General features: G+C 52.4%; 1 protein-coding gene and 1 long non-coding RNA gene across 3 annotated transcripts in view; one reads left to right on the top strand and one right to left on the bottom strand.

Annotated features, from left to right (window-relative positions):
* Cdh4 (cadherin 4) overlaps positions 1 to 25,513 on the top strand; it is a 467,544-nt gene that overhangs the window by 144,718 nt on the left and 297,313 nt on the right. The window lies entirely within an intron of this gene.
* LOC134475936 (uncharacterized) lies at positions 85 to 6,252 on the bottom strand. The gene is made up of 3 exons (XR_010047263.1): positions 5,766 to 6,252; positions 5,131 to 5,313; positions 85 to 3,717 (listed from the first exon to the last, which is right to left on the bottom strand). It is a non-coding gene; the product is annotated as an uncharacterized LOC134475936 (long non-coding RNA).

Genomic DNA, 25,513 nt, shown 5'->3' with positions numbered 1-25,513 from the left:
TTAGACTAGTGACGTGTCACCTCCCGAGTTAGCAGTAGAGAAAAAGGTTTTATTAAGAAGCAGATGAAGAAATGAAAGTCAGACTTCCTGGGAAGTAATTATATCAGTTTATAATAAGCCATGAGAAACTTGAAAGGAAGGGGGGGGGAGGCAGCCAAAGAGTATATTGAGGATATTAAATTAAGTAATTTTAATGTCACCATTTGATATCCAGGAACACGAACAATTTGTAGTTCTCGAAACTGTCAAGTTGAAGCAGTCATCTTTCTGTCATGGGAACGGTGGCACTGGCAGGGCTCTGCATCTTGGGGTACGGGAAGGGGGAAGTCACACTACAGTTTGCAGGTGCGGTCCTGTGGGGGCCGAGCAGAGCGTCAGGGCACAGGTCGCTTCATGCAGGCTCTGCGCAAGGTCTCCCGGGCAGGTGACCACCTCTGTGAGCCACACCCGTGTCCAGCTGCTCATCTGAGGAGGGTGCTGAGGGTGCCCCATCCCAGCCGCGGGAGCCCGGGTCTAGTGTGTGGAGGACGTGTCACTGAGGACAGATTCGCTTTTCTCCGCCGAACAGCTTGATACTTGGCATGTGTCCTCTCATGGAACGCTACAATGTGAGCAGGGAGACGGAGGGCTGCCGTGGGGGTGACTGGGCTGCCTGATGGGGTTCTTCCAGCTGACATCATCTGAGCTCCCAGTGTGGTGTCAAGAAACCATGTGAACAGAGCACCCCACTTCTGAGCTCTGTACTTTCCCCTGGGCCCAAGGTGACCTTGGTGTTAAGAGCAGCGGGCACAGACGCCCTTCCTCAGGAGTGGATATGAAGGAGGCCTCAGCACAGTCAATAACGGCTACAACCCCAGGGGTGCAGTATGACAGGGACCCGCCATCCTAAGAATGGGCACCCCAGCCCGGTGGGGACAGGTGCCCAGGAAGACTCCACAGGGTCAGCTCGGGAGTATGGTGGACAGGCAGCAGCGGAGTGGAGGGGCAGTCCAGGGTCAGAGGCCTGGGGCGGGCTTGGGAAGCTGGGCGAGGCTCTTGGTGGCCGCCCTCGACCATGATGTCTAAAACCAGATCGCACTCTGGAATAATTTCTGAACTTTCAGACCAGCCAGCGGGCCCCGTGAAACACCCTGGCAGGAGAGGAGAGGGCTCTTCGTGCCGTTCCAGATGCCCCGGCTTTCCTAGGTTGTGTCCAAAGGATGCCGATGGCACCCCAGACACTGCGGTAATCATAGTGTTCCCCAGCACTTCCAAAACTGTCCCCTGTGGTCATGCCACTCCCATGAGAGGAATGTGTGACTGTGAAATCCTCGAGGAGCCCATGTGTAGTCTGTGCATCCCACCTGCACTGCGGGCCCTGTGGTAGGCCCTGGCCGAACATCCGTGCATAGATGATGGAAGGGTGGATGGGAGGAGAGTAGATGATTGGGTGGATGGGCAGGAGGGAGAGAGGGAGCAAGGATGACTCTTAAATATCACTGTTCCAACAAAACCCTCAGGAGCCCGCTGCCCAGGTTATGTGCTGAGTTCGCCATCTCTACCCTTTAGGCATGGCTGAGTCTCTCTACTCCTAAGTAGACTGTGTTAGTAACATGGTAGGTGACGTCATAGCTTACCTGTTATAAGAACATTAACTTACTTAAGAATTGATGATTTTACTCTAGGTTGGCATTTCCCAGCCAGGGTTGATTTTTGCCCCCTGGGGGCATTTGGCATGTCCTAGGAACACTTCTAACTGTCACAGTTTGAGGGACAATGCTATTGGCCTCTGGTGGCTGGAACCCGGGGCTACTGCTCAGTATCATCTGATGCACAGCCTGGGCGGGCCCTACATCACAGAATGGCCTCCTCCCATGGCCAGAACTGCTGGGGCTGAGAAAGATGATGAGCTATATTATTTTTTAAAAGCCTCTGTGATGTAAATAAGTGATCCTTGGACTGCTGAAGATGGCCATGGGCAAAATGGACCCTAAAGGAAACTCCAGAAGATCCACGCTGTGAGGATGTTTCCTCCCTTGTCTTTGGAGCAGCAAGTGTGGCTGGAGGTGTCATTACTGTGATTCTATACACTTAGGTGAAGACACCATTGTTGTAGAAATGCAGTGACTGCTCCTGGGAACAATAGGAAGACTTGCTGGGGGTGAGCAAGTTAACACACAGAGGATGAGAAGTCCGGGTGCACAGAGGGGCTGTGAATGGAAGCTTGCTACACAATGAAACACAGGTGCTTTAATTTGTCAGAAAATTACTGACTGGTTAGAGGTGCTTTGTACCAGAGTTCATTTGGCGTGCGAATTTTCCTTCAAAGAGAGCAAACCTGTGTTTATAGCATCCACCCAAAGCAGAGCAGACAATGAGGACCTACGTGGAGTTTGTGGACCAGCCTCGGGTTGCCATGACCACACAGGCCCTTCTGGAGGGAGGATTGTCACTGCCATCTGCTGCGTGGTTATTATAGCCTGCTCCTCTGCTCACCTGTGCGGGCACAGCATCACCAGCCAGCTCCTCTGCACAGCGGAGCAAATGTGGAGCAAGTGTGGCTCATTTCATGCTCCTTCAAGTAACTGTGCAGGGCGAACTCGGGCAGAGAAAGCCGAGACTGAGCAGGACGTAGAGCCACCTTGGGAACCTCAGCGCACGGAGCAGCCAGAATTTAGTGATGGCTGTGATGTCAGAGTGACAGTGGCAGTGAGGGTGGGGACCATGAGGGTGGAATGGCAGTAACGGTGATGGGGCAGTGTTGGCAACAGCAGATTTGTGTAACCGGATGGTGGTGGTGGAATGATGGTACCACGGCCACAGCAGTAACAGTGATGATGGTGATCATAGTGGTGATGCTAATGATGGTGGTAGGGGTAGTATGGTGATGGTGATGATGATAGTGATGGTGGTGATGGTGATGGTGGTGATCAAGGTGGTGATGGGAGGTGATGATGGTGGGGGTAATGGTGATGGTGATGGTAGTGATCATAGTGGTGATGATGGTGGTGATTGTGATGGTGATGGTTGTGATAGTGGTGGTGGGGATGGTGATCATGGTGATGGTGACAAAGTTAGTGATGGGATAGCTATGGTGATGGTGGTGATGGTGGTAATAGTTTGGCCATGCTGGAGCAGTGAGGGTGATAATGGTGGCAGTGATGATGAGGGTGGTTGTCATGAGAGGGTAGAGGTGGCAGCCCTGCGGGTAACTTTACAAGGGTTAGTGGAGCTACTGGTCCCACCAAAGCCTTCAGTCACTCTCTGACCCACACCGGACAGTGCACCCTACGTCAGAGTCCCCGCTGTGTCTATCTCTTTTCCTCCTGGAGCCCAGCGAATCTGACCAGCCTCTGTGTTCTTGCACAGTCTGTGTCTGTGGCAACTCCCCACTCAGACCTCCCTCTGGCAATCTCCTTTTGGTCAGTGGGTCTGCAGCTCACACTGCTCCCTGGAGAGTCCCCTGTGGTTTCATCCCAGTCTCTGTCTTCATGCGCTGATGCTGCCTGGAGGGCTTAACTTCTCTCCAGCTTGTTTGGCCGTCACCTTCTCTGGAAGGCATCCTGTGAGATCAGCAGCTGCACTGGACATCACTGAATCCCAGGCTCCAGTTTGCAGTAGTCAGACATGAAGTCAGCAGGGAGAATCCGTGACCCAAGATTCTTGCATACTTGTGGGATCGGGCCAGTGTTTGGGTGACTGTTATGTCCCAGCCAGGAACAGACAAGATAGAGAGTCCTAGAACCCAGAACCCACATGAAGCATCAGCTGTGGTCTTCACAAGCTACACACTGGAATCATCTGGGGGCTGGCAACCCTAGTACCAACCTTCTGTCACGTTCCCTGGAGGATGCCAGCATCAGCCAAGCCCAAGAACCAGTGCACAGGAGAGCATCCCCGGTAAGAACTGGGAAAATGGCCAGGGCAGTGGGGTCAGATGGTGGGACAGACATGGGAGGATGCCATGGACATTGGGTGAGGAGCAGCCTCCCGGGGACAAAGGGATGCCCATTTTCACCCGCTGGAGAACAAGCCAGTACTCCAAGTCCTCCTGTCTCCCTGAGGTTGACACCTCAGAAACCACAAAGAACCAAGGTCTTTGGGACAAAACTGGTTTTGCCCTTGCTGTGTGTAGCTTCAGAGATGGAGATATGGACTCAATAGAAACCATCTCCACCCCAGGATGGGAGAAAGGAGATAGAAGCTCAGTGATGTGCAGGTCACAGAACAGAAACTGTGTGGCAGCATGCCCAGGTGGCCGGGGGTCACTGGGGTCGTTGGTGAGACCCTCTGGTTCAATAAAAAGCAGCAACTGTTTCACCAGTGCTGCAAATGACACCTCTGTGCTTCCTGGCCCCTTTCTAGCTCATGCCTGCAGCAGCACCCCCAGTGCCTGCCAGGGTGGACCCCACCACCTAGAATTGCCTGGCCACGATATCCTGCTCTGATTCCACCACTGCTGTGTCTGGGCACTCTTGCCGTGAGACTTTGCAGAGGACCAGAGCCTGGCCGCGCTGCTAGACTCACTCACCTAAATGAGAACTCTGAAAGGTGACTGTGCCCCTCTGCCCTGTCTCCCAGCATTGCAGTTACTCTAAATTACTTCAGAGAGATTATTTTGGCAGTCTAGGAAGCAAAGCAGAAGGAAGCAAAACTCTTCAGTCTGGAGTTTGATGGACAGCAGCGAGGAAGACAGCCAGGTGTGCAGCCACCTCAGCTTTCCCCACAATTAAAAGAGGTCCCGGGAAAGCACAGCCATGGAGGCCCGCCTCCCCATTGTCAGCGGGGCAGGGTTAGTGAACCCACATTCCCTGAGCAGTAACATACTGAGGATCAGAGCCAACACCAGCAATGGGAAGGAGCCCTGCAGAAATCCTTGTGGGAAACAAAAAGTGACAGGCTTTCACGGAAGGACCAGGCTGCATCTGGGAGCAGGAGCCTTTCAAAAGCTGTGGACCGGGCAGAGGGCTGCGGACCCTGTCCGGCTGGGTGCATAAGCCTTCGAAGTATTGCGGGGCCTGGGCCAGGGAGGGAAGGTGGTGGGAGAGGCTTGGTTATTTCTTTCCAAACCGATACTCTCAGGCATCAGCGTCACCTCCTCCTGTGTTATTTCCGCATCTGTGTGGTTGTTCACTTAACCTGTGCACTGACCTGGAATCATCCCCGCCAGAGACTGGAGACGCCTGATGTTCGCCGGGGAATCTTACTGAGCAAGCTCAGGCTCGCTTCCATCCGAGAGCTGGTGACGAGAGGGATTATTCAGCACTTTGCTATCCAAAGCGCTGGAACGTGGTGTGAGCTCCCCAGGCCACAGGGTGAGCGGCAAACCTGTGCCTACGTCCATGAAAAATTAAGACACCCATTAAAAATTGAGTTGACCAAGGGATTGCCATTTTGAATACTCCCCACTTAGGTTCCAGCGTGGCTAGAGCCTGCACTCAAAATCAGCACGCGACAGTGAGTCTTTCTGACAGGAGAGCTGTCAAGGATGGGACTTAGCTGGGTTCAAGAGTAAATCCGAAATTAACCCAGGCCTGGGAGCCTGCAGTGTGGCAGCGCTGCCCAGGAAAGGCTCGCAAGGAAGGGGTTTGTACCTGCCTCTTGCAGTCTTTCTAAAATCTGGCTGTAGATTAGAATTTCCCGCCTGTGTTTCTTTCATTCCCCCACAGCCCTCCTGAAGGCTCGAGAGCTACCGATCCTCTTCCCTGGGGAAGCGGCTGTGGGTCTCCACAGACGCTGCTGTTCACACGCAAGCAATCCATAATCTGATTAAAATGCATTCTTACCCTTCTGGTAAATCACAGGGCCTCCCGTCTCTGAATTCTCTGCTTACATGTTCTGAAGCTCACAAAGCCACTCTGAAGTACATCCTCATGCCAATGTCCGCTGGGGAGCCTGCACCTGCTCCCTGCACACCACGTGCTCTTTCTGATTCTCCTGCCCCCTGCCCTAGCTTCCAGGCCTCCCCGTTGGGACAGTGGTTCCATCCTCTGTCCCCCTTTGGCTGCCTCTGGCTGACTTGTTCACAAACCCAGGCGGCGCAGATGCCTTCTGCCAGAAATACTCCCAGCGCTTGATGAGGCTCCAGATTGTCTGGTAGAGTACGTGGAGGGGGTGGGAGGAGGACATTCAGTATCCAGTCTCTGCAGGAGGCTCGAAGGAGAAAATCAGGAGAGACAGAATCCCCGGGGCTGGGCAGACAGCGCCCACCCACACAGAAGCCACAGGACCTTTTCCAGGGAGGTCAACTCCGAACACCAAAGGCCAAGTTCAGCCCAGGGGCAGCTGTGCACGTGTGCCTTGTGTGCCCCGGGCTTGCAGCCAGCCTCCCCACACACTGGGGATCCCTGGTCTGCCTCCCTGTGTGCTCCCATCAATCATCAGGAGCAAGGACGAGGGCATAAAGGTGCCTGAGGACTCGGGACACGGGTCACACCACAGAAACACCAAAGAAGAGCCGCGTGGGCCCAGTGAGGCCAGCTTGGAGGAGCCACGAGCATTGAGAGGATGCTCTGGGAAGCCAGAGGACTAGGGAGGGCTGGGACAAGAATCCAGAGCAAGCCCGGTTGAGCTTGGTCCTCTGAGCATGGAGGCCCCCACAGGGCAGTGAGGTGGGGAGGGTTTGATGATGCACCCGGTGACCACACCACGGCTCAGGGCCCTCGGCGAGCACTTCTGTTCCAGTGCCAGCCAGGCCCAGAGCTTCTGGTCAAGGCAGTTTAGGACTAGGGAGATTGGGGGTCTTCTTCTCATGTAACTATTGCCAAGCAAGGTCCAGAAGGGGCTGGGGCTTCGACCTGCCCAAGTAAGTTCTTGATGCCAGGAAAAGCATTTCAGGGTGCCTCGGTGAGAAGGTTGGGCTCATTAATTTAGGCAGTTAGGAAGCAAAGTAGGAGGGGCCCACGGCTTGAGGAGCTCTGATGACCGTCGGACTGGCCTTTAACAAAAGTGAGACCATACGGATTTATGGGGGTGAACGAGGGCCTGGGTTTGAGGTGACCATTTCTGTTTGGGACAATCGTCTTTAGAGGCTGGGCTGGGATCCAGGTGACTATCAGTTTAAGTCAGTGATGGCGAACGTTTTAGAACTTTCGATGACACCAGCAGCCCACTGTGGCACCGTGCCATAGGTTCCCCACCGCTGATGTCGGGAGTGACTGGGGACCGAGGTCCTCACTGGTAGCTGAATTTCCCTTATTTCTTCTATGTGGTGTCTTCATTCTCGAAGAAGAGTGAGTTAAGTCAGGTAAATTTGGGCCAACTTTAGGCAGACGGTCTGTAGGTGACTAACCTGCCTGTTTGCAGAGCTGAGTGAGGATCTGACACGAGGTTTTAAGATAAAGAAAACAGATACACAACGCTGGCCAGGCTCCGTTCTTCTAGTTACCATCGGCGTCTGTGAGCCCAAGTAGGAGTCACAGGGCATGGGGGTTTTGTTTGTTTTTGTTGTTTTATCAAAAACAGTTCGGAAGTCCCTACAAAACCATGGTGTTTTTTGTTTTTTGTTTTTTGTTTTTTTTGTTTTTTTTTTTGAGATTGGGTCTCGCTGCATATTTGAGGCTGATCTTGGACTCTTTATGGCCCGGGCTGGCCTCTGCAATGCTCCTTTTGTCCCAGCCTTCCAAGTTCTGGGATGACAGGTGTGCGCCACCCCCTCCCCCAACCCACCCCCATGGCTACCAACCATGCTTTAATAGGGTCAGGCGCAGGACTTTGCTTGTCCTCTGTCCCTTGTGGTGGTCTCTGACTAGGTCAAACACTGTTGGTTCAGAACGTATCACTTTTGGGGGAACTTGGCCTGCCAGGGCCCTGATGTGTGTTAAGTAGAGGACAGACCGTGCCCTGCTGCAGACAAACATGGAGGAGCAATCTGAATGAGTGCCGGAGGGTGATCTTTGTATGGAAAACCCCAGTGGGTTCCTTTCTGATGTAACCATTGTGGGTAGAACCCTCCTAGCCTGTAACAGAATCCAGGCTGAACGGAAGAGTGCACGTGGGGCGCTCTAAGTGATTTCGGGGTGGGAGATGGGAAGTTCCCGTCACCCCCGCATTGAGAGCCGCCCTCCAGTGTCACTGCCCAGAGCAGAAAGGCCTCATCTGTGGTGACCTCCACGCACCGGGTCCGGTGATGCGCCAGCACACTGTGTCCCTTGTGCACAGGGCATCTTGTCCCTGATACGAGGGAAGGTTAATTGATCTGGGCAGTGTTGGACACAGAGGCTCTCCCAGGTCCTGGAGACTCCAGCAGCCTGGACCTGGAGGTCCAGGGATCGGCCTTGTTAACAGCCCTATAACTAACCTGGCTGCGCCTGCTGCCTCTGGGGTGAGAAGCTATTTGGTCTTCACGCATGTGGAGCCCGAGTCCGCTCCTGAGCAGGTGCATACGCCGGTGCCAACAAGCACTGTGGCCTCAGTGCTGTTACCAAGTCCATTTTCACCCAGAACAAAGAAGTCGGCTTCCAAGCTGAGAGCCCATGAGAACGGCTCTTTCATTCCAGCATGCATTTTACATTTAAAAACGCTGGACCTGGCTCCCTTCTGAGCAGGCTCGCAGTGCACACGGTTCTGCCGCAGCCAGTGAGTGTGAGCTGTGTGTGCCTTCCTACCGAAAGGAAAGTCTGAACGTCCCAGGAGCCAGCCGTGGGGGCGTTGGAAGGAACAGCACTGTGTGGCTCTCTGGCCCTCTGCGAGTAAAGAAGCAGTCCACTCGAGAATTTGCTGGAGAGTCCACGTTTGATTATCTGTTTTCTGGGGGGTTTTATGTAGCATCCAGGAAGAACAGGATTTCTGTTGGAATTGTGTGTTTAAAAACATAACAATCTACCAGGGAGATGTGAGAATGATGGAGAGAGGTGTACGTGGAAGAAAGGATTTTTAAACCTTCCCTATGTTTTTCTTTCTCTTCAAACAAAGTATACTTATGATACTGAAGCTGTCCTTTTTAATTATCTTAAAAATGAGCATCCTTGGCATGGTGGGGCTCTGCCTAACGGGTGGTGGGGGCGCCCTCCTCTAAAATGTGTGTGTGTATTAATTTCTCACGCACAGCTTTGCAAGGCTGGTGGGAGTTGCTTATTCACCAGTGCTGGCCAGCAATGAAAGTAAAAGGCTGTGCTTGAATTCTGCATATTTATGTCCTAGTTTTTTGTTTCTGTCCGTTACTGGCAAATTTTGGCCCTGACATTTATTGTGAGCAAGTCTCCAGCTTTGTTACTTTCAATTGGACATCAGAGGATTGTTAGAGATCACAAGCCAAATAACAGATTCTCGAGTCTGGCATATTACTTTGCAGGGTATAAAATAGGACTTTTTTTCTTGGATGTATTTTGTCTTTCCAGAGTTTTCCCAGACCAGTTTCCAGATGACTTTGTAGTGAGCTGAGAAAGCATCTTGTCTGGAATGGGAAGTGATAGGACTGAATTTTCCTTACGGACAGGTTTTAATCTCAAGAATGCATTAGAATCCAGCTCACATACTGGCTGTGTAGAATGTGTCCTGTCTACAGAAGCACACAACCTGTCCACTTGTCCCTGCCTGCAGCTGCCTCTGTGCCTTGGCCACGCCAGAACCACAAGGCTTAGTGAATATTTACAAAGAGCCAGGCAGAGCCCCGTTCTTGTCCACCCAAACATTGGACTTGGTGATGCAAATGATTTTAAGCTTCTCTCCAGATGTTGGACAATATGTGAACACAGCTGGGTTATCTTTACCAAGATAGCTGGTAATTCTAGAGTCCTATTAGGAAATGTTTCCTGAGTATGGCTAAGAAGGTACAGGAGCAAGATGCCCTGGTAATAAGACAGCAAACGACAGGTGTCCCCTTCCACTGTGCAGTGATTCTGAGGCTGCAGTTACCTGTTGTGTTACGGGGCTGTTAACAAGGCCGATCCCTGGGCCTCCAGGTCCACCTGGCTGCTGGAGTTCAGGACCTGGGAGAGCCTCTGTGTCCAACACTGCTATGCAGTTCAGGCCGACCTTGGGCTTCCTTTGTAGCCCAGGCTGGTCTTGCACTGGCAATGATCCTCCTCCTGCCCCAGTCTCCCGAGTGCTGGGATTACAGGTGTGCGCCACGATGCCTGGCTCTCATGATGATTTTTGATGCACTGAGGGCCAAGCCTTTCCTAGCAGGTCTGGTCCTCTTGGTTAATTAGTACAGTACAGTTTCTTAATAGCTGCTGGAAGCTTGTATTCAAATTAGAAATTCCCATTCCCACGCACCCCCCCCCCACTGCATTAAAGCAGTGACTTTAGTATTTGCTATTGGTGCACGCTTGCTGTGTTTCAGGTTCTTCAGGAAACGGTTGCCATCCTCAACAGCTTCTGAGGATGTGAACTGTCTGTTTCTCAGGTGAATAAACTGGCCCCAGAGAGGGGACGCTCCTGCCTCAGGTCACAGAGGTTTCTTACAGATGCACAGCATCACTACCCGTGTACCCAAGTGAAGCCAGAGCTGAGTGGGTGAAGACCGATAAAGGGTGCCCCCCACGTCTGCACCCCTTAGCCAGCGTTTATAAGGCAGCTACTGAGCACCAGGCTTTGCGTTGGCTGGATGGTTTCAAAGTGTGTGCTGTCTTGATTTGCAGTTCTCTTAGTTTTAGGGGGCTTGGCACACAGTCTGGGGTCTCCTCCAGCACCTCCTGCCTCCCTCTGCTGTGCTGTCCCTAAAGTCATCCTTCCTCTACACTGGCTGCAAGTTCAAGGGGTCCTGAAACACTTCCTTAAGAAGCTGGTCCACTCCCGCTTACAGCTTATTACGGGGCAGCACAGGAATGGACCGGGGAGACATAAGTGTACGTGACAGAGTCAGGACAGCATGAAGGTTGCTTTCCTGTAGAAACCAGATGTGCTCCCCTCCCATCACACAGAAGTGTGACAGTGCTCTGGGGCCAAAAGGGACACTCCCCGGAGCCATGGCAGGGGGCGTGCTTCAAGCAGGTGTGATTTAAGGCCCATACAGCTGGCCTCAGCGGGCATCAGAGGATCCAAACTCCCCACCCCACATTACACCGGTCCACGGTCCCGGGGAAAGAACCCCACTCTGACCTGCAGGGATTCTGGGGCCTGCCCAGCACCGCAGGCGAAGGCGAAGGCTCTTTGGGTAAAGTTAAGTTCTTACTTCACGGCTTCACTGTCAGGATTTTCTGAATTCACTTGTGTTTGGACTTTTGCCCCTGCCTGGAAAGCGTCCTTAGTAATTTGTTTTGTTCCGGTGGTTCTATTAGCTCGGCAACATTTGCTGGCGAGTTTTTTCAGCAAACAATACTGTTAGCTTGTATTTTTCCAGTACGTGGAATTTCACACATCTCTTCTTTGTAGTCAAATATGAATCATCTATTCCCTTTTTGCTAAAAATTAGGCTTCACTAGCCCACCCCCAAATTAGACTATGTGGCAAATCTTGTTTTTATTCACAGCTCTTTTGATTAAAAAAATATGACACGAAGTTGGTGAGCTCACAGCCAGCACTGTGGTAGGAGAGGCTGGCAGTAGGCTTGGCCTTCGTGGGAGCAGGGCCGGAGGGTCCGGTTCTGGGATGGCAAATGTGACCGCCCTCTGTTCCTGGGGTGGGGGCCAGGAGTAGGCTGTCCTGATTCTTGGGATTGGAGAGGGGAGGAGAGAGCCCAGACTCCTGAGATGAGAAGGAAGAGGTGGGAGCCCTGATTCTGGGCATCTGGCAATTACAGAGGTATAATTCTGAAGTCAGCTTCAAGCTACCAGCAGTGTGACCTTGTTCAATGTGACATTGTTTGATCTGTGAGCAGATCAAAATAACACATCCTCCTGTTTCTTCCCTACAGCTGGAATTGATCCAAATAACTTCGAGAGCATAGATAACAAAGTGTGGGAAATTCTTAGGCAGTGAGGAAGCATTTTGAGTATCCATTGATTCCAAGCTTACATACTTCAGTCTCTAACTGTGGCCACATTGCTTCCGGTGTCCTTCCCCACAGAAACCAGACAAGTCAGCCTCCCATCTCACCCGCTTAATGGGCTGCAGGGTGAGCGAAGAACCCCTGCTCTGCACAACTGGCCTTGTCCCCCGGGAAGGGTTGTGGCCAGAAAGGTCGCAAGCCCTCCTTTGAAGAGCTGCAGAGCACTGTTTTATGTCAGCCTGCACATTGTGATTATTTCCAAAAATAACCCATCAGAGGAGCTCAGGTTTTCACTAATAAGCCCCGCAACTTAACTCATAAGCGGAGTTTAACTTCCAGCTCATTTAGCAAATGGATTATAGTCCTCAGCTCTGTGATCTTGTAATTAAGTATATCATAGAGAGGAAGTGGCCACCGTGTCCACACGATTGTGCAATCAGCTTGGAGCAGACAGCACAGGATCAGGATGGTCAGGGGAGCAAGGGGAGACCTCAGAGATCAGATGGGGTGCTGACCCGTGTGTGGCGTGGTGTTTTCTTGCACTTGTCTCTGATTGGTCGAGAAAGGCACTCAGGATGCAGGAGCCTCGGGTTCACCCCAGGAGCCAGGCGGTTTTGTTGAGGGCCAGGGCTGTGTTTCCGACTCCCTGCGCTTCCGGGAGCGCTGGGAAACCTCAGCTCAGGGGATGCTCTGGGGCGATGGGACAGAGCATGGTTACCGGTGTTCCTGGACACAAAAGCAAACAGTGCCTCAGGTGGGCAAACACCACTGATTGGCACAGGGCAGGAGAGATGCTGAGATAGTTTTTAGATTCTTCAGAAGGTTCCTCTCACCCTGCAAGGAGAAGGAAAGGTGTTTTATCGTCAGCGGGCCCTGGGTGACTTACAGCTAGCAGTCAGACTCTCTGTTTAAAATGTAATTATGATTTCCAGCATTTTCTTTTCTTGAAATATCCTCTTTCTTCTTTTTTCTCTTTTTCCTTTCTTGATACTGCCAAGGGCATTTTTATATGTTCTATTAAAGAAATTCCTGCTGTGGCAGACGCTGGCAGCAAACACTCTACAATCTTCTGGTGTTTCTGCTTTGGATGAGATTTTACAGCATTGCTGAACAGTTTGGAACATTATATCAAAGTGCAAGCTGCAAAGTCTGGTGGTAAACTAAAGGTTCCAGAAACCTGCTTCCCAATAAAATTCATTTCCAGTGTCTCTGAAAATCTTAAAAGACTCAGCATCGTAGAGTAAGAACATCTTTCCCTTCAGTTTCACTTGCAATGTCTTTTAGTCATAGCAATCATCATGTAATTAATAATGTGCATACGTAAGGAGCTAAGTTTATGAAAACACGGACTGTGGAATCTGCTGAACCAAGCCTTGTACGGGTGCTGCATTTTCTTCCCTGGCTACTTTGAGTGTGGTATTCAGAAGCATCAGAGGAAATGTGGTGCATCTGTTGACTTCGTATCTGTAGGGAAAACTCACTGTCACCCCAGGGGTGGGATTTCAAAGTCCTCTCTGCACCTTCTGGCCTCACTCAGGTGCACAGGCTGGAAGTTCTGATTCCACAAACACGTTTCAGAAGTGCAGGTGTTTAAGCAGAGCCCTAAATAGCCCTAAGCCAGGCTTCACTTCCTGCCCTAGAAAAACTACACAGCTTCATCACTGTTTCTCTTCTCTCCTCCCTCTCTCCACGTGCACATGTGCACATATGCACACAGACACACAAACACTCACGCACACACAGTGAGCTTCACACGCCTGGTAGATCTTCCCGCAGCTCTCATGGTGGTCTGTGTTGGCCTCTGGATTGCTGTTTTGTCATAGTCTACCAACGGACACCATTGGTGAGACAGATGTGCGGTGTGCAGCCACCTTCAAACAGCGCAGTTGGGTGGACAGGGACCTCCAGGGACACTTGGAGTGTGTGGCTGGTTCTGGGTAAGGAGGACACCCAACGGCTCACCTTTGTTGGAATATTAATCAGAGGTAAAGATCAGTGATAATTTCTACCTCTGATTTCACACGGATTCAGATCTCAACACTGCATTGGAATTTCCTTGAATTCTTATTCTACAAATAGTTCATTAATTTTAATCCTGACAAGGGTCTGAAGTAAGCAGCAGGGAAGTGGGAGGCCTGAGTGCCGGACACGGGGAGACAGAATCCAGTCCGCAGTCACCCTGCCCTGCTGGGCTGTGTGCATGTGTGTGTGTCCTGAACACATTACTACATATTGCTTCCCATTTACACAGTGTGTGCATGCTTGTGTATATCCGCATGGGGAAACTGAATCTTTACAGCGTGTTGCGAGGGGGTCCCGTGGCCACTTCATTTTCTGGCTCGGGAAACTGAAGCCTGGGCAACAACAGCAGCTCAGCCAGGGACGTGGTAGTGCTGGAAGTGTCGCTGTCACCTGCCTGGCTTCAGACCCTCTCAGTGCCACACTTCAGGTCCACAGAGTAGCGAGAGCTGCACACCCGGCCCTAGGCAGGTGAGACGGGCCAGTGCCTTTCAGACTTACTGTGTTCAGAAGCTTTCTTCAAATGAAGCAATGCTCCAGGATGCAGCTGGAGACAGAATATTGGTGCTACACAGTCAGGACCAGTGACACAAGTACTGCTCCAAGTCCAGAAAGGGAACTGGTGTCCTCCTGTAGGAGGAGCTTAAAGCAGGAGTTTAAAGTCAGGTGTCAGAAATCTGAGATGGCCAGGGAGGTAGAGTTCAGCTAGAGGTGACAGGAGCAGGCAGGTACATCTCCTCTCTGCTAGCAGGACAGGGCTTAGGAGCTGAGGCTGTGTGCAGGGGCCGGAGAGTGCATACAGGTGCTTCAGGAAGTGCAGTAGAGGCAGAGGCAGAGGGAGAGGCCTACTGTGCCTCCACACCGGGCAACTGGCTGCACCGTGAGTCCAGGGGGAGTGCACAGAGGGGCCAGCTCTTTGCATGAGGCCCAGAGCAGGGAGGAGCAGAAGGTGACCCCAGATGTACCCACAAGTGCCATGTGATAAGTATTAAGAAGCTGCAGCGAGATGTGCCACACGGTTTTATGATTGACACTGGGGACCCGAGCTGAGTGCTATAGGGTAAGAGTGGAAAGTTGGAGTGTGTGTTCACACTTGCTGATTAGCAGGAGGAGTGGGGCACTGGTCAGGGGCAGCTGGCCCAAGGACAGGTGGCACTGTGCTGTGTGTGGCAAAGGAAATGAAGACAGACAGGGACAGCACAGGGGGTGTGGGCCTTGAGGACCAAGCGGATGAGAGAGGTACCAAGAGGCCCGGGGACATGGGGAAGGTCTACACGGGGCCAGGAGAAGTTTGGGGATCGCACAGCCCCTCCCCCTAGACGGAGCCCACCTCCCTTCTGTCATTCAGGGGGAAACACCCACACAGCCAGAGATGGAAACGGAGCTGCTGTAAGACAGCCCGACGCTGTCTAATTATGTGGGCAGTGACATTTCCTCTAAGATTGGCGGGGATCAGTCATTCAAAGAACAAAAATACACCTCCAAATCAGGAACCTAGAAGGAGAACCCCAGACAGTAAAGAAGGGACGCCTCTGATGCTCCTGGCCGGTGCCGCGGGTATGCCAAGAGGTCGGTGGCAAAGGAAGGCAGGCACTCTGCGGCACTCTGTGCCGGGACAGAGTGACTCAGGTGGCCTGGGCAGTCCCTGAGCACGGTCCCTGGCAGGGAGGGGCGTTATCCTCCTAGCTGGCCACCAAGCGGCACCTGATTTGGGAACACGGTGGACAGGTGTGGACATGGCTTGCTGCTGCAGGTAGGGGTGACCTGGGTTTGGATGTAAACGAGATCAGGTGACCGGGACTCGAGGGCCCAGCCTGGCTGCTGCCCCTCAGAGGATGCGTGTGTGGCCGATTCCAGTGCATCCTCCACCACCAGGGTGCAGACGGGCTGCAGCAGCACAGGCCGTCTGTTGGTCTCTCCTGCCTGCCTGGCCCGAGCCTGGTGCTGTGTTTTGTGCTGGGGTGGGAGGAGAACCCGCACTGCACCCGTGCGCCGAGGAGTCAGGACCCGGAACCTGCAGCCCAGAGCAGGCAGTAGGAACCACCACGAGGGGGAAGACCATGACTAGAGATAAACTGTTCCACCACCATTTCTATGGAGATAAAAATGTCAAAAGCAGGCTTTCCCACCTCACATCCCTCTCTGGAGCATGGCTTCCCCTCCCAGTGCCCGCTCTTCCTGCCCGGAACTCCTGAAGGCTTCTGCCAAAGCCTGTCTGCTGGGACCCATATCTGGGGGTGTCTGAGGAAGTCTTTATTTTGCCACTTTTGAGAGATATTTTTCCTGGGCCCGGAATGCCAAGTTGAAGGGGGTTTTGTCTTCTTGCAACATTCACAAACTCCACCTATCCAGGCTGCCACTGGCACCTTTCCAGCTGGAAGTCCGCTGTGCTTCTTAGCTTTGCCCTGGGTAGGTGAAGTGTCGCCCCCTGCTGGCTGCTTTGAGGCTTTCCCCTTTCTCACGCTGCTGGGCGCCCGATTGTGAGCCGCCTCGGTCTCCTTTCCTTGTTCTTTGAATTTTTTGGATCTTCAAATTTATAGTTTTCATCAAGTCTGTAAAATTCCCTACTCGTTATTTTTTTACTAATTTGTGTCCCCGCCACCTCCACTGGGGATTCTATTTACTACCTTCATCGGACTGCTCGGAATTGCCCCCTTAGATCACCATCTTGGCTGTTTTTTAACCATCCCTGTTTCCTCTTGTAATTTCATTGCGTGCAGTGTGTTTTCCGTTTCAGGCACTGCGCTTTGCGCTCATGGAACTTTGCTCTGAAGCATTTTTGCATCTTGAGCTTTCCTTCTTTCCTCTGTTTTCTCGAATTTGTGAAACAGTTATAAAAACTTTGCAGAGTTCTTGTTTCCTGCTTCTCTCATCGCACGCTTTTGACTTTTCCCTTTTAGGGTGGGTTTCAGCTTCTTTGTGGGGTCACACACGTGTTTTATTGGTAGCGGTGCTGTGGGTGTCGCTCTGGTGAGTGCAGGCATCGTGGTATCCCGTGGATTCTCTCGACCTTTGCTCTAAGCAGACTTAGGGGACTCGGGAACAGGCTGATGGGGATCTTGTCCTTGGGTTTTATCAGGCAGCACTGGAACAGCTTTTAGTCCAAGATTTTATTAGTCAGCTTTTCATCCCCAGAACAAAATACCTAATGCGACTGACTTAAAAGAGAAAGGGTTGGTTGCGTTCACAATTCTGAAGGTTCTCCTCCAAGATCAGGTGCACAAAAAATTATTTGGGGCTCTAGTGTGGGTGCAGATGAGAATGATGGAGAGGGAATCTTCCTGGCCAGGAAGAAAAAGAAAAAAAGAAGGTGCTGGGGCCCCCAACCTCGTGTCCTGACCTCCCACTGAGCTCTGCTTCTTAAGGATTCCCTCTCCTCCCAGCTACACCGCCTGGGGGTGGTGCAAGCTTTTCTGTGTAGGCTGTGGGAAATATTCGGCCTTCAGGCTCCACCCAGGGCTAGGTCTGTCTGAGCACTTCAGGGGCAGAGATTTGCCACGTTATCTGCTCCGTGTCTTATGAATGGTGGGAACACAAGCCATTCCCACCCCCGTGTGAGCTCTGGGAATGGCTCCCTCTGCTTCTTTTAGGTGGTTCTGTCCGACAGGAGTAATTTATCAGTGTGAATCCAGCTAACAGGTGGAGAGAGACCCCTGAGAGAGTGTTCATTCACCCTCTCCACCCCCACCTTGCTGTATGATCTCTGCACAGCCTCCTCCTCCAGCTCTTAACTCTTACCTGATTAGCCACGGGAGAGCCCTGGGCCTCCTCTCTGTATGGTACCCGAAATGCTCTCTAGACAGTGAGTTAGGGCCCCGCTGGGATCCGCCTTATTTCCCTCCTTCATAGGCACTGACCTGCACTGCCTAGTACCCGTGTCTGAGCACCAGCGTGTGTACGGCCACTTCAACTCCCCAGGTGGGTGCTGGGTAAACCCAGTTCCTGTGACAGCACCGTGAGAAGGCTGCTCTCCCCCTCTTCATGTGGGGCTTCTCATAGCACCCTTGATTTAGCAAAGTGAGCAAATGTGAGGTTAATAAAGGTACATTAATGGCAGTGGCAGTCTTGGTGGCTCACCAGCTGCTAGGCTGAGAAAGGAGGAGGAGGAGGCTGAGAGGCAGGCACGTGGGTCCATGGTCTCCTGGGAACATTCTGCGGGGGCATCCAGGCTGTGCCCTGGAAAGGAAAGCAGGCTGCAGATGGCACCTGGTTGGCGACTGTACCAGTGAGGTCAGCTGGGGCTGAGGATCCACACCTGGTGTTGCTGGGTGTGAAGGTGGCCATCTATCTCCCCTCTCTGGGCTGCAGTTCGCTGGGCCCCCTCTTAGGCTGATCCCGAGGGCTTTGTCCTTGGGGATTCACCCGCCAAAGATAGTGCTGCCTGTTTCGGGCAGGACCTGCTGGTTCTTCCCTGTGATACTCAGCCATACTGTGGGAGGCGGGACGAGGCAGCTGGTTTCCACAACACTCCGACTCAGGCTGGCAGCTTCACCAGGGACCTGCAGCTGGACTGTGATTATCCTAAGTCTGGAACTCAAGTCTCTTGGGGACAAACCATGTTTCCCCCCTGTGTCCTTCTCCACTGATTCCTCTCTCTAAGGGACACTTGGCAAGGCCTAGAGACATGTTGATTGCCACATCTGGGGCACAGGGGATGATATGCCCCTGGAACCTGAGGGGCGGAAGCCACGTACTGCAATGCACAGACAGGCCCCCAGCAAGCGCGAATTCTCTAGTTCAAAGTGCTGGAGTACAGGGTCAAAGCTGCGAGCTTATGGTCTACACGCTTCTGAAAAATTCTTTAAAGTAAAGAAGGGCCATTGCAAGTCAGTTCTCACCTTTATGGCATGGTGCACTGTCACCAACCTATCCCAGGCCGCTTTTCTGCATGTGTCCAAAGGGGACCCCCCCCTCCGTCAAGCCTGGTATAACCTGCCGTCACATAGGTAGACTCACCATGGTGCTGTTCTCAGCTATTTTTTCCAGATACCTACGGTGAAAATATCATTAGAAGGTGTATGAGTTTTAAACAAGAAAAAATTCTATCATCTCACCGAGTACCTGCTTCTTTCTGAAGCCCAGGCCAGAGCACAAATGGGCAGCTACAAGCGCCAACTCAGTGGTGCGTACTGAGACGGGTTAAAATGCAGTACCGGTGTAAAAGAAGTCGTAGTTTGTTTCCCCCTCAAGCTGTTTGTGCATTTCTATGTATATAAGAGAACATCAAACTATATGATGGGGTTTTTTTTCTTCCCAGGAACCAAATTGCTTTGGCAAATGGTTTTCAAATACAGTAAAATGCTCATAAATTTTTACTTATAAAATGTTCCCATGTGACACATTTTTTTAGTTCCATACCTGCCTGTGGCTGTTTCTTGTCCATAAAGACTTTGTTTCTGTTTCCCCTCTGCCTCTTCGAGATTTAGCAAGCTGACCCTATGCAAAGGGCTGGCGCCCACTTTTCAGGAGGCTGTGCCTGGTTTCTGATGAGAGCCAGGGCTTTGGGATTCTGCTTTCTTGGGGCCCCATTTATTCATGTTGCCCAGACTCCCCATGCCTGCCACATTGTTCCCCAAATCCAGTTAACACAGGAGCAGTTCCATGGGGCCCGGAAATGCCAGCTGTCATCAGATGGCTGGAGAGGTGTGCCTAGCAACATTTTCAAAATATTCTTCTGCATCCATCCCCAGCCTGCACCCTTTTTCTTCATAAGGAAATCTGTATGAAAACAGTTGGTCCATTTTAGCGGCACAGAACTCCTGGCAAACACACTCAGCCTCAGGACGACTGGTTCATGCATTCTGGTGCCAGGATGGGAATGCGGCCATCTTCTCTCTGACTCCGCCCAGGGTCCAGTGGTCAGGGCTGGTGTTGCCTTCTGTCCTCCCTTCCTCCAGTCTTCCGCTGATGAGGCCTAGTTTCCTTGAGCTGATCCCCCACCTCCATAGTTGGATATTCCTGGTGTAGGCATGTGACCCTAATAGCCAATCAGCATGCTTCATTTCCCTGGACCAGAGCTGGATGTTTAGAGATGGGCTGTGACCACAGCTGTGGGTAAGATGACACGAACAGCCATAGCACCCACTGGCTTGACTCATACCATGTACCAGAGCCCATCCTGTGCTGTGTATACTTCTTAGCGAACCATTCTGTGAGGTCCTTCATGTTCTCAACATCCCCATTTTACAGATGAGGACCCCAAGGCTCGGGATTTGGTCATGTTCAGGTGGTCAGAGAGTAGAGCTAGGATTTGAAACCAATCAGCCAAGCACATTGTGCTACCTCAGGATGGATGAACACTGTGGGATTGCCAGAAACAGGCTTCCTTTCCTCTGGGGCTGATGGAGGCAGGGGGGGGTAGCATCACTAGTGGCAGAGGGAAAGAGAGAGAGAGAGAGAGAGAGAGAGAGAGAGAGAAAGAGAGAGAGAGAGAGCGAGCGCGCACTTGAGCTCCTCTTAAGTGGGGAAATTAATTTGAGCCCCTGCATCCAGCTCCACCTAAAGGAGAAACACTAACAAAGCTCTTCCTCTGTAGTACTTTGGCTAACTCTAGTGGGGAGTGTGTCTGTGACTTTCCCCTAGAACTGTCCTTTTCTCACCTAGCAAACCACAGCTCAGAAGCACGGGAGTTGCTGCCTCTTTGACCTCACTCCCTGTGGACTGCTTACAGAGATGGTCACCATAGCTATCGCAGCTCTGTGAGTACCTAGTGAGCATGAGGGCGACCCTGTTCCTCCAAGGCTTGTGCTGGATCGTGCGGCATGCTTTGGCTAATGGGATGTTGGGAACATGCTGGGAGCTGAGCCTGGATCACATGGGGCCGCCCTCTAATGCCCAGCTGAACCTTCACCAAGGGCGTGAAAGAAGCTAAACTTGTGGAAGAGACAACCAGGCCTCCCCACCCAACCAGCCCATGTCTCCCCCATCCCTCCACGAACCAGATGCTTTACACCTCCCTGGGTGACCCCATCTAAGGCTGCCAGAAAACTGTGTGGCTGAGCCCAGTCTAGATTATTACTTCCCCCGCAAACACACATACACAAATTAGTGTGTTTGGGCTAGCAGTTAACCTGCCACAGGGAATCAAACAGCTCAGATCCAAATTCTGTCTTTGGTTTGGGCTCCTGTCCAGTCTCTGTGTCCGAGCGCCTCGTGGCTGACCACATTCAGACAGCTCTTCCTACTGACCCTCTTCTGTCCTCTGTAGTCCCTGTTCTCTGTGTGTCTCCTTTGTCCCTGCTGCAGGCACATCTCCATGGAAAACAATCTACCTCACAGCTTGCCCAGCTGGCCAGCCCTCAGCAGACACCCCTGGCCTCTGGGCTGTGTGACCCACACTGGATTTGAGAGCACTTGAGTGGCCATCTCTCCAGAGACCCCATCCCAGATCCCCCCACTTGCATTCTCCCTCAGAACAAAAGGTCCACCATTCAAGGTGGACTCACCCACATCTTAGCCTTTTGTCCAAACTGTCCCTTCCCCAATAGTGCACCTAAGGTCCTGCCAACTCCTAAAGACGCACTGCAATTCCTGCCTCCTCCCACAACCTTTGAAAATTGTTACCAGGCGCCTTTGCTCCTGTGGATTTACACACTCAGCTGCCCACACTGGTCAGGAGTTGCACAATCATTTACCCAACCTGCTCACCATTTCATTAGGACCATTCGTCTCCTGCTAGTTTGCCACCATGGATGCTTAGCAGCCTGGGCCTGGCTTCCGTCCCCTCTTCTGCCACCACTAGGTGACAGCAGCCTGAGAGCCCGAGCCTGCTTTGCCCACAGCTCCTACCCAGTGGCGGGAGCATGGCATTGAGGACCCTGACAGCCACCCTGGGGAGACAACACCTGTAGTTGCATCTGCTCCTCAGACCCACGAGGAGGGACCTGCTGAGCACGAGGAGGGAAAGTCAGGGATTCAGTCCACACTAGGGTTAGCTGAGTGCTGCAGTGTGGCTTGCCTGCAGCACAGCCAGGATTTGAGCTCACACTGACCCCGTGTAGAGTAATCACCACCCCACGCGCCCACCTTGTGCATAACTGTAACACAGCATCTGGGGACAAAGCGTGTTTCTGTCTCACCGGGCTTCAAAGCAGATTTGACAACAGCAGAAACATCTTTCCCCACCAAGAAATAAGAATTCCGTGCCTTTCGTGGAGCGGCAGCCTGCCCCACGACACGAACTGGCACGACACACCCTATTTTGATGATTTGGCTCAAGAGTGAGTCCTTCAGAACTGAAGTCAGCACCCTGCTTCATCCCAGGAGGCGCTGGCAGCCGCGGGCCTCCGAAGATCCCCATAGAGAACTGTAGTCGGCTCAATTTTTAGGTGTAATTACAGGGTGGCGAGGAAACTGCCCAACTTTGTGTCACTCCACGGTCCCGCGCATCCCCCTTTGGCTGCATTTTGAGTGTGCTGTAGACCCAGCAGCCCATTTGCTTCCAGAATATTCCATCAGGAATTGTCTTGCCAAAGTTGCGCATGAATGCACAATGTTCCTGTCCATGCACAGATCCAGCAGTGCTCAGAGCTGGCCCACACCCCAGGGACAGCGTTGGGGCCTAGAGATGCAGGCTTGCAGGAACACCCACAGCAGGGGAGGGGTCTCCTGACACACAGCACCAATGGACCACAGCCCAATGAGTCCAGGATGGCAGAGCTCAGGGCCTGAGGCTCACCGGCCTCTTGGGGGCTCCGGAGAGGCTGTTTCCCCAAAGCAACATGCAGTGCAGGCAACTGCGGGAGGAGTCGGCGCCACAGTGCACCCCAGCCCGTCTGCCAGGCCTGGAGCTGCACAGCCAGGCCTGCGCCTCATTTCTCAGCACTGCCAAGAGCAGGGACCCCCTACCGGGCATGTGGAACAGTGGCTGAATTGCTTTGCTCTCTACCTTCGAGCTCCTCCTGATGTTCCTTTGACCAAAAAAACTCAAGGCAGAGTGAGTCCTCCGCACAGCTCCTCTGGTGACACCGCTGTCCGCTGTGAGGCAAGACTAGCAGTGCTGTCATTGGGGTCACTGACTGGCGGGCGCACAATGCAGCGGCCTGTCACAGTGCGGGAGGAGTGAGGAGTGTGCTACACAGGACGGTGATGTCCGTGGGTGCCTAAGATGCCGTGAACAGAAAAGCAAAGGAGGCAGCTCAGTGCGGGCCCAGCTCCAGTCCTGCGGACTGTGTTGCTCCTCTCTCCGCCCCATGTCCTCTGAGCCAACTCACCCCAGACCCCCGCATACTGACCCTGTGTCCCCGGGGCCAGCCTGGGGCTCTGGAGGTGATGGACCAGTGCCCACAGCATGGGTGGCAGCCACCTCCCTGTGCCTGGTGACATTTGCATGTGGATGTCACAGTCCCAGGACAAGGGCGGTCGGCCTGCTGGGCTTCTGTCCCGTCTCTGCCATGGGGTAGCAGGTCGAAGCTGTGTGAGGTGAAGCCACCTCTCTGTGCACAACTCTGAATGAAGGTGACTAAGAAGGAGGATATCTGTCACGCACCATCTTTGTGACTCTGACTGCTATTAGAAATAGGTGACTGCATTGTGTTACCTAAGAACCAGCTGTCTAAGATTTAATCCTGGAGCACAGAGGGGCTGGGCTAAAGGGAGGGTATCAACCCCACCCGGCGGTATACACAGAGAAACCATGTTAGAAGAACACCTGCATCTCTAAGAAGGGGCTTCTCTAACGAGTAAGGTTTATTTTTAGAGCAGTTTTAGGCTCATAACAAAATTGAGTGGCCCTGTACAGGAATTTCCTATTCACTGTACACCCCATTCACAAATGCTCTGCCCATTATTAACAACCCCCTTTGAGCGGCCCCATTTATTACTTCTGCTGGCCTTGCATGGACAGGCTGTCGCCAAAGCCCGCACTTCACACTAGGCTCGGGCTTGGTATTGCACGCTCTGTGGGTCTGGTTGTTTAGCAGCATATGTCCAACCTCACGGCACCATACATGTCAGTTTCTTTGCTCTAAAATTCCTCTGTGCGCCACCGATTCACCTCTCTCTGCCCTGGCGCTTGGCGACCACTGATCTTTTTTGCTGTCTGCATTATTTTGCCTCTTCCTGAGTGTGCTGAGTTGGGGTCATTTGCTGCTCACACACACAGCTCTTTCAGACGGGCTCTTCTCACCTAGAAAGGTGCACCTGAGGTTCTCTCTTGCCTCTTCTGGCTTGACCGCGTGTTTCTCTGAAGCAGTGATAATACTCCCTTGCCTGGACGTCCAGGGGACACGAGGTCCTGTTGCTCCACGTCAAATCTGTGCAACGGAATCCCATTGTTCCTTCAATCTGCAAGCCCCTGGTGACATGTGCTCTCTTGCCATCTGCATAGCTTCTCTGACAGAGTGTCTGCTGAGGCCTTTGGTTCCTTTTCAATCCAGGCTGTTTGCTTGCTTATCACAGAGCTTCAGGAATACTGTATGGGCAACAGCTCTTTATGACTGTGACTTTTACAAATACTTTTCTCTACCTTGTGTCCTGTCTTCTCATTCTCCGGGTGGTGTCTGTCACAGTGAAGAGATCTTTCATTTTAATGAAAGTCAGCTTATCAATTCCGTCTTTGGTAGGTCACGCTTTGGTATTTTATCATAAAAGTTATCACCAATCTCAAGGTTACCCAGATCCTCTCCTGTGTTATCTACGAGAGTTTTACAGCTTTGCGGTTTCCACGTTGAGTCTGCAATCTGCTGTGAGTTGGTTTCGGTCTGGGGTGTGAGTCTGTGCTTTGGAGTCTCATTTCTACATGGACACCGTTACTGCAGCAGGGTTTGTTGAAAAGACGACCCTTTCCCAACTGGGAAAGAAAAGTCAACTGTGGTGTTGTGTGCTTCTGAGCAGAGCCAGGGCCTTCCTTAGGTTACTCATGGGCTGGAGGAACTGGATTCTGCATGTAGGGAGCCAGTCCTTTGGGTGGGGAGGGCGGGGAGCAAAGCCGGGCTTAGGGCCATCTACTGTTCCCCGCATGGCCGTTAGTGTATCCTGAGCATGGCTTTATTTACGCAGCTACGTGTTCAGTCTCAAACAGGGTGCTTCTGTTTCCTCCCACTGGCATTTTGAGTTTAATCCTCCGAGCAGACAGCAGCCCAGCCCTGGGCGTAGATTACGCACTTGAACCTGAATCCACTGGTCCGTCATCGGTGAACTTGGCCCTCAAACAGCCGAGCCACAGCGATTTGCCGATGCTGTGCTGTTTCCTCACTCCCCGAAGCAAAGACATGGCAGGAGGAAATGAAATCCAAGCTGACAAAGCAGACTTCTGCGGGTTAATTCGTACCATCCCCTCAATTTTCCAGGCAGAAATCAGCGAAATGCCACTCTACACAGCATCTCTGGAGGCCCAGCATCTGGACCTCCCAGCTGCCACTTTCACCCCGGGAGGACTTGTCAGGATGCCAATCTGCTCTGTCACCAAAGTGCTGTTGGAGCTGTGGAGCGCTGTCCACGGTCACGGATAGGGCCCCGCTCTGTGGTTACAGCTACAAATGGACCTTTAAGAACCGCGAGCTGCGGTGAGCTGCTCCCCTGCAAGGGCCTGAGCTACGCCTGCATCTCCGCGCTGTCTCTGTTCTGCTGTTTGAGCTTCACAGCCAGGGTCCAGGGGAAGTGGTACAGACCCTGCCCTGCAGGGGAAGCTGCCATAACGTGGGT

The sequence above is a fragment of the Cavia porcellus genome, unplaced genomic scaffold (genome assembly GCF_034190915.1).
Source record: "Cavia porcellus strain 051 isolate PalLab524CR breed Dunkin Hartley unplaced genomic scaffold, mCavPor4.1 scaffold_5, whole genome shotgun sequence".
NCBI classification, from domain to species: domain Eukaryota; kingdom Metazoa; phylum Chordata; class Mammalia; order Rodentia; family Caviidae; genus Cavia; species Cavia porcellus.
Note: the sequence above shows the minus strand (reverse complement) of the source record. Positions and strands in the feature narration are given on the sequence as shown.